The sequence below is a fragment of the Ischnura elegans genome, chromosome 2, assembly GCF_921293095.1.
Source record: "Ischnura elegans chromosome 2, ioIscEleg1.1, whole genome shotgun sequence".
NCBI classification, from domain to species: Eukaryota; Metazoa; Arthropoda; class Insecta; order Odonata; family Coenagrionidae; genus Ischnura; species Ischnura elegans.
In genome coordinates this window covers 138776784-138787011 of record NC_060247.1, presented here as the reverse complement: position 1 = coordinate 138787011, position 10228 = coordinate 138776784, and positions in this window count along the sequence as shown.

Below are 10228 nucleotides of genomic sequence, written 5' to 3'. Positions count from 1 at the left end.
AGAAGGCATATTTTTTTAATGCTGTTTGCGGCATTTGAAACCTTATTTGATGGAGCAGATTCACAATTGTTTTCAAGAACTTTGAGCAAGACAAGAAGATATGGCGTTGATTTGAAAATTTCTAACGCATGTTTTTATAAAATATGTTTGAGAGGGCCAAAAAGAAAAGCAGTTTACTGGAGGTGTTTTTTAATACCTTTCGGCTGGCGTATTGAAAAAATAATTGTTATGTGGTGGAACATCGCGAAAAACGCGATTAAAAATATGCGGATTTTGCCATTTGGCTCTATGCTCTGGCCCTCCATAACACCCCTTTTTATTTATTATAGTATTCTAGCGATTAAGGTGCCCACACAGGGATAGAATTGTATGGATACTGGTGCCGAAAATGGCGTCAAGGCCTCCAAGAACTGCCTGAATTTAAGAATATAGATTAAGGAAATGAGCTCGATTTGAGTTTGGGAGGTTTGTCCTATTTGGTCCCAAAATGCATACCTCAAGTACGGGAAAAATCCGGGAGGGGGGACTTTTCACCCTCTTTATCCGGCTATGCCCTTTTTCACAGATAACACGACAGCGGATGTATCTGCGAGGTTTGCTTATCAGTATTACTTAAATCAGTCATATTAGTCATCGCTAACTTGAGGGGAAGAGAGGGCCTTTGAAGGGACATAAAATCCTTTAAGCATAAGTCAAACGGACGTAGAGCTTTACTTGGTTGAATGCTCTAACGTCAACTTAGACGCATTACAGGAATACACCCAGTATGTTCTCTCAGATTTTGCTAATGATCCGAAACGCCTTCGAAATACCTTATTTCAGTGGAGTTCATGAAGAGGAAAAGGAAATCTTTGGAAAACATGTCAACATATAAAGCCGAGATCTTGAGTCGGTTGGCATGTCTCGTGTTCCTTGTAGCCAAGATCACTACCTTGCGTGTGTTTGCGCGTTCATGCTTCGACAGTGCAGTGGGGAGGGGGGAGAGCTTAATCTTCCTCCTCCCACTTAATACGTTTCTCACGTCAGCCCACCCTTTCCTTGTGATGATTCAGTTTTCCCATTCTTTCTCCCTCATTTTTATCCAATCCAGCTCAACTCGGTTTGTACATAACTTGCACTCGAAGACATTTTCATGAAGTTTTAACCACTAAGAGTGGCGACGCAGAACTGCTGAATCTGATAGAATGCAAATAAATGTACTAAAGTTTGCAAATACAGTAGATTCCGGTTAATTGGGGCTTATCGGGACTTGTGCACTTTGCCCCAATTAAGCGGCTGCCCCAATTAGGCAAACTATCCTGTATATGTATGATCTTAGGTTTTACCGGCGTATCAGTTGCAGAAAAGTTTCTCGGGTTTTCCACCGGTTGATGTCGTCCATGTCTCCCGACGTTTCGATCCGCGAAAAAAGGACCTTTAACAAGCCCATTGGCGGCATAAGGGAGCCGCAAGAAGAGCCGACCGCGAAAGCCTTTCTTCCCTATGTCTCCACAATATCCGGAAAGATGCAACGCATTCTAGGCAGATATAATATTAAGACAATTCATTTACCACCTCCAAAGCTCAGGGATCAACTGGTGAGAGTAAAGGATCCCCTCGGACTGAAGACACCAGGAGTCTACGAAATTCCATGCGAGTGCGGAAAGAAATACATTGGAGAGACCAGTCGGACTATTGAAACTAGAACGAAGGAACATCAGAGGTACTTACGGCTGGCCCAACCGGAAAAGTCTGCAGTGGCGGAGCATGGCATCAATGAAGACCATGCCATACAATGGAAGGATTTGAACAACGAAACTGCTATGCCGAGCACATGGCTACTGGGACCGCCTTGTCAAGGAAGCCGTTCAGATCCGCATCAACTGCAACAACTTCAACAGGGACACTGGCTTCCAAATCAGCAATGCTTGGAGGCCAATAATGAAGTCCATTATATACGACAAAAATGGCTGGAAAACCTCCACAAGCGTGAACCAATCAGGTTACACCTGAACTCGGAGGGAGTGTATATATTACGGAAAATTTTTGAAGAACGGCATTCGGAAGATCCCCTGAGGATGATCAGCAAGTCGCGGATCGAAACGTCGTGAGACATGGACGACATCAACCGGTGGAAAACCCGAGAAACTTTTCTATCCTGTATATGGGCATAAGAAAACGTTGAAATGATAGAAAGAAGACTAAAGAATCTTTATAATGCTACAAAATTTTATTAAACTATTAATTTGAATAATAAATCCGCTAGTTTAGTTAATTTATAGTCATTCTTAAGAATTATAACAATTTAGTTAAAAATATTTTTCACAGCCTCGGGTGACGCTGAATGAATAGAGCAAGAATAGGAACATTTGTGAAAAATAAGAGTAATTCAAAGGAGGAAAATATTAAAAAATAGTATTAAAAAAGTAATAGTATAAAATAGTATTCTGAAAACATAAAATTTTAATTTTGTCGCGAGTATAGAGTCTATGTCGCCGACTCATGGCCCAATAAAGCGGCATGCTGTCCCAATTAAGCGGAGAATACTATAGGATAATCCTCTATTGGGTTCTATTCTTCAAGATCTGCCCCAATTAAGCGGCTGCCCCAAGTAACAGGTGGACCCATTAAACGGAATCTACTGTATTCCATGGCATCGTAATAAAACTAACAATTCTTCATAATGTCACACAAAATTATACCAAATATGCTATTAATACAAACTGAACTAGATTTAAAGCCGAATCGATTGATTTCATAAACTAAACTGATATGATGATTTTATTTTTTCAATTCAGTCCTAGATAATAACAAAATAAAACTATAAATCCTGGTTTAACAGAAAAAATAAAATTTCAAGATGACGCTACCTGATGCAAAACTATTAACAACTTATTATATTACACAACTTCAGAAAGAGATAAGAAAGCCATCGCAAGCCTTAGAAAATCATCCACATATCGCTATTGTCGGGGAAATCGAACAAAGACCCGGTCAAACAGGGGCTTGATGGTTGACATCACTGCCTCAAATGAGGTTTCACGTGAATGTTACGAGAGCGCAGTGGGAAGAGGGGAGAAGCTTATCTTCTTCCCCAAACTAAATACGTTCCTCTCGCTAGCACACTTTGTTCATCATGTGATTCAGTTCTATTCTCTGCCACCCCATTTTCACACGACCCATGTCAGCTCGGTATGCACATAACCTTTTCAAATGTAAGAATTAGCCTTTCTTTTACCTTCGAGCAACCGTTTCAAAGTTAAGAATAACGCACGACTACTGCGAATCTTTTGGAGCGTAAAATAAATGATTCGGAGATTTCGAAGGTTATTACTTTGCCTACGGCACCCTAATTTAATTACGTAGACGCTATATTAACTAGTGCTTTTTCACAAAAAGTATGAGGGCAAATATTGCACATTATAACTACTGCATTAATTTTATAATTGTATTTTTCAATTCTATCCCAAGGTAGCACAAAACCGAAAACAAAGGAGTATTATCTCAGAAAATTGTACATTTTCAAGAAGACGCCACCAAGTGTACAAAGAAGTTCACGTCCTTGTCAGAAAAAGTGGGTGAAACATCTACTTTGGTTTCAAATAATTATCTGTCAACATTTTTAAGCTTCACATTGAGTGCAAGAGGAAAAGGCTCCCTACCTATTATCCGATGACATATCCATCGGCGGCAGAGCTCAGCTGTCCATCGGCGATTCCCCAAAATACACTAATTCACCAACACTGCACATTCAACACACCACTGACCATTAATTTTTCCATGAAATCTTGAACTTTCACTTCACTGCATGGTTAAATAACCCCTCGCTCCTGCCATGGGGTAACAATGGAAATATTCACATTATTTCCTTGACACACGCACTCTGCTGACAGTGTAGCTGACGACTTGAAAGGGTGAGATGGAAGCTTGTTTATAAGCCTCTACTCTCATCCAATCGGTTGATTTTTTGAATTATTCACTCCTTTCTCGTAAAATCTGGAAAAGAAGAAATGATTCTTAAGCTATAACCCAAATGATAATTTGTACCGACGGCAAAATACATCCATTTGTATGAAAAGAAGGAATGGTGACAGCGAAAATGCATGTAATGTATACAAATTTAAGCCATTCTGAAAAATCTGTTTTTATGATGGATCAGCCATATCATTCCCATGTTACTGAAAATTTTTAATGAAAGGGAACTGGTGCGAATTGAAGGGATCCTCATCATAGATTAGTAGAAGTTGGGTGGTTAATAGGTATTCACGCACATTTTAGGCTCATAAATTCTAATATAAATTTGTATGTGGTATTGCATTGCGTGACCAGTCCTTGATATAGAGAGTCAAACCCCAAAAATACGTGTTTCAAAGTCTACATTTATTTTGACTTCATCTTGCTGCCAAAGTGTATATTGTCGTATAGTACCTAACACGCAAAATATAATTATTTAATATTCAGAATCAGCATGAAATAATAGGAACGAATAAAAGACATACCTGCACTCTTCAGCAACAGACCATCCCTCTCACAACACCAATCGAACAGCTGTGAGAATGGCGCTTCACTAAAACAGAATGAGAACGAAAGGGAAGAACCGAAAGCAGTGTATTGCTTCTTGTTTATAGCTAATAGAGGATGGTTAATTGCTGAGGAATGTAGGGGGTGGTGTCTGGCACGAGCAGCCCAAGGCAGAGCCAAAAATGATTGTGAACTGATTTCGAGTCGAAGTGCATGACGGGGTCTGACGGGTGAGTTTCGGTTTGAGCGTCGTTGGGCGAGCTAGGCATGGATGGAGTTGGTGGCTCGCGGGAGGGAGCGAGAGAGCGTCGGCGAGGACGAGGGGTGCGGAAAGTGACTCAGGGCGCCACCCTCTACGCATCCACGCTAGTAATTCAGTTTTAAGTGAGGGCTATCATTGCATTCACTGGCTGCCTCGCGTTCTGCTGCATGCACTCTAGATATTTTTAAGTTTCGAGGCTAATCTTCAGAACAAGGTGGCAAAAACTCACGCATAAAATTACAACGAGAAATTGATTCCATGCCCCTCGTTTTAAATTTAAATATATTAAATTGTATTTTTTTCTTTTTGTTGTCTAGGGATAGTGATGCTAAGGTTGGTTTCCATTAGACCTTGAATTTCCCTGGTTTTGCATGGAAAACCAGAATTTCTGGAACGGAGGTATCGTTCAGATTGCAAAGGTTTTCCTTGCAACGGGAAAGCAAATTTCCACTGCTGCTCATAGTAACAAACACACAATACACGCACACCCTTCTCCAAATCATCTTCTGCTGCGTCGAGCAAACACGATTCTACATCCTCGTACCACCCCGCAAGCCGCCTAAAAGGCGTGTGGCAGGGGATGTTAGAACACCAGCCGTTTTCACACAAAAAGGAAATGCTCTAACGATAAACGATAAACATTTATTAAAAGTCCTCTATGGTTCGGGGGAAAACGAATTCCCATATTTAACCGTTCGGAAAATATCTCTTTTAATCTATCGCTCCTGTAGGACCTAGAAACACAGTGGCGGTCGAATATGGTGATCTCGTTGTCGCTGTTAAGATATCTATTTTCAATTATTCAAGCAATCTAATCCTAGCACGCAGCCTCCGAGTCTCCAGCGGCTCCCAGCTTCTCCCGGCCGCTCCCAGTCAGGGCCAAGGCAAGGCACTTATTGCGGCACCGACCATTCACTCCTTGATAAACCTTCTAACTTTCCACGCACTTTTGTCACACCCGGTTTTGAGCTCAACCGAACATGATCATCAAAAATTGCCTCGATCGATTATAATCGACTAACCGATTCAACTTTTGATGATAATTTGTTACCAAAATTGTAACTGAGAAGAGAAATTAAGAAAGAGGAAAATTAGGATAAATTTCCACTTTGTAGATCATAAACTCCCCTTTCTTCTTAAAACTTCCGAAACACCACTTGCTATAAACGATGAAATATTAGCATTATCAATAAAAACATCAATTCCTCAACGTCGTCACTCCCTTCCTTCTTTTTAAGAAAAACTAAATAATGCGATTGAAGAACGCTTTCTTATCTGCTTGTAGGTTTGTCCACATGTCACCAAACCGCTCACTTGAATTAGAGATGGTAAGTGAAACGAAACAAATATATTTCGTTTCGACCCGGATCGAAACGAAAACACGAGGCTTAGGAATAGTTTCGTTCGCGCATGAAATTAAAATCACCAAGGAGTTTAATTTCGATCCGGGACGAAACCTTACTCCCGGGAGCTTAATTAATCGAAAGTCCGCTGCTAATAGTTGAGTTTTGATCGCAGAATCTGTGTGTAGAGGGATAAGAGGGATTGGTCTCGACCCCTTTCGTGACTGAATGTAGAGAGGATGAGTCGAAAAAATTGTATAAACCTGTTTCAAAATTTTATACAAAACCATGGCAATGTATAAGATTGTATAAAAATTTGAAACAGGTTTATACAATTTTTTCTTAGGGGATGGAGCTTAAAAATTGCCTCGACTTCGTCGTGATTACTGCGTTACGCGTTCAATCGTGACGTCATTGTAGTGTATTTACCATTTTGTAATAACATGAGCATTTAAACGGCTTGGTAACCAAGGAGTGTTGTTTGCTAGCACAAGGAAAAGGAGCGTTTAGTTAAGATTTTCTCGAATAAATTTCACCGTTGATGGATCTGAGCAAAAAGCTTTATAAATCCTACATTATTTTAGATTCGGAACTATTAGTGTAACTTAATTTGAATGCACTCGTACTTTGTGTGCGAAGAAAATAATGATATCTGTATTGTATAAACATGTACTAACCTCAGCTCGACACGGGATAAGAGGAATGTAGAAATGAAATTTTCCCCGAGTTGCCTCTTATTGCCACTCGTATCGTTCTACTCAATATCTACTCAGCAAATGTGGGAATCGTCGTGGTGTTATTTTCTAACCTTTTCATGATCAGGTTTGTCGTCGCTCATTTTAGTAGTAGATACATTAGTTTAAAATTGAAATTTTTGTTATACTTATATTATTTATATTGAAATTTTATTAGCAAAAGTGAAATAGCTTCCCTTGATCCAAATTTACAATTTAAGCTGAACAAGATCATTCCTGGTACCTATATAAACCAGATTTATTTTATTTTATCATGATACCTGATTGAATTCTATTTAATTACGAAGCTTGATTTAATGTAATTATGATTAGTAATTTAATTTAATGAAGATATTCAGGATTTGCTTTTTGGCTTTGTCCTGAGACCACAAATGTTTTAAATTCGCCATTCCTTCAGCAATGATTCAGCATTAAATTCCTTCAGCAATAGCCGTGTATGTCCCTTAAAATACTATTTCATATTAGACTTTATGCAAATAAAATACAATTTACTCTCACTGCATGTACATAGTACCGGGCTGATATTTATTGATTATTGATTAATGATATTATATTTATTACTTTGTATATTTTTACAGGAAAGCTTTGAAGATGCCATAGATATAAGGCATTTTTTTCAATAGCGAAACCATTGCTTCCCTAACTGTGAATATATAATCTCTTGAATCCGGCACTCAGAACTTTATGATGTCTCAAATGAATATTTCGTGAGCCATGTATTTTGCATAAATATACCGCTGTTGTAGTCTCCATTATTATCGTCAGACAGAAAGACTCAGTCACTCACTCTAAATGTGATAGAAAAAAAGGATTTCATAATTTCGGTACACATGAACACAGAGGAAAGCACGGAAAGATTCTATTACCAATAGAGTAGAATTTGCACTTTTGTTGTTCATAGTGGCTGCCTATTACGAATAGCGAAATTCAATAGGGCTGCAGAAAATCCTACACTGATTTACGTGAGAGTTACTTTGCAAGTAGCACGTCAAATAAGCGTACGGTAAACCATTTTCATTATGCAGTACTTTTGTACGTATAGCAGTGGAAAAGTGGTAGTCAGCGGTTCTTATTTGGGATGTTCTTCCTTTAAAACAATTTGCATATAAAGTAACACACTAGTTCAACTCATCGCTCTCACCTGGCGCAATGCACACATTGCAATTCTTCCTTCAGCTCGGCATTACACCTCGCACTCTTATTACCACCCATAAACTATTTCCTCCTTCCTCACTTCATAAATGCTAATCTTATACACTACTGCTATACACACACTAATGCTAGGAAAAGGGTGACAGCTGCGAAATTATCCCTCATCTAAGGAATTCGCAAGCTCTTGGCTAACTATCAACTGCTGCTCCTGTCCACTGCCAATAACAAACAGCATTTGGTTATTATCACGACATCGACGCATTCATTACGGTTAAGGACACAAAAGTTGGCAAGGTCTCCAACACCCGAGACTTATTAAAATAATGCAGTGCAATGCGAGGCAAAGCATAAGTTACGACAAAAATAAACTTCCATTCATCGATTGTCTCATAAGTGAAAAAACGCTGAAGTTTCCGCCCACAATTCGTTTTTTCGTGACGTCATGAGAGTCGTGATTGATTCACTCGACCAGGAGAACTTTTTATTGAGATAAGGAATCACTCACAACAATGTAAACAATAACGGGCCACTTGGAGCCCATTCTCAAGGCAGAGAAGTGATTCACCCGTCCTAAACTCGTGATGTCATCAACTTACCGGCGAAAGGGATTTTGGCGGTTGATTTTTCGCGGCGAAGAGCTCGAGAAGTAGGCGACGCATTGAAAGGCGGAAAAATATCAATGAATGAAAAATACATTGATTGTACGAGGGCTTTTAGGCCTTTAGGACAAAACAATGTACATTTTTGCAAGTATCAAAAAAGAAAATTTCAAAAAATTTGAGCAAATAGATAGTGACAATTTAAATATAAATAAATATTTAATCAGCAGAGCCCAGGTATTGATAACTTTAAGATGAAAATTTTTGCCAACGTTTCGGTATATTTATGCAACTTTATCAGGGTACAGAAAGAATAACAGTACTTACATTATTTTGATTCATAAAAGGCATAAAAGGTTATAAAAATATTTTAAAGTAATTTAATATAAAAAAATTAGTTGAAAATTAATTAACTAGAACAGGCTAGTATTTTGACATACCTTTTTGCAAATTTTTATCAATGGCAATTATTATTATTTTTTCCTCTTCTATTCTTGACCTTGTTTAATACATTTTATAATATAGCATTATATATATTTATATATAATACATAAATATTCATATTTTATATTTAATAATTTTATACATTTTTTTTTCTTAGTAACATAACATCAATTAATATATACAAAGTTAAGAGGTATGTCAAAAAAATTTGTGTATTCTATTCTGTTCTTATATATATGTGTGAATATATGTGTATACTTTAAATTATATTACTGAATAAAAAACGCGATCGTAACATTTTTATGTAAAAATATTGTATATCGTTGTCATCTTTGTATTTTATATTGTTCATGTTTTTTCTTTCATAGCCCTGAGGATGATTTTAAATAAATCGAAACGTTGGCTATAACTTGTTTTACATTGACCTAAACTCCAAGAAATATTATAAAATGTATCAATGGTAACTAACAATCAATGTTAATGGTAACAATTAATGAATATATCGAGTAGAAATCGAAGACCCGCACAATAAAGAGAGGAAATATTTAGGGAATATTTATTATTAATTTTTTATATATACCTTTGATGCCATGGCAATATTTTACAATGAGATAAGCCAGCATTACCGTGTAAAGTTCTTGAAAACGTTCTCTTTTGACTATACACCCTGAAAAATTCAATATCATTCATTTTATTATAGAATATAGAATTGGAGATAGCCAGATGGACTGCAAAACGACCGAAATATAGTCCTGCTCAAGATATCCTTTTGAATGCGAGGATTATGATGCATTGCTCCACAAAATACCGATTTATATAAAAATGAGCACTCACGATGGTCGCAGCGTGGAACGCAGACAAACTGGGAATAAAATTCATCAAATTGTAAAGCCTTCGCGTTGAATTCCTTGGAATCAAGGACTTACAAGGCACTTACGCATTATATCTTACATATTTTTCTACAATCGATCGGTATCCTTGTCGCTAAACACTAACTCCAGTTAACTGGTAGCTAATAATTATGCATAGGAGTATACCACCTAAAATGTGGCAAAGGCGGATTGAATTGATTCCGTATGTTAGAAACATTATATTCTTCGTTAAATAATGACTGAAGAATTGAAAAAACCAAAGCTCAGTAAATGTATGCAGATCCGATTGCATACTTCATAC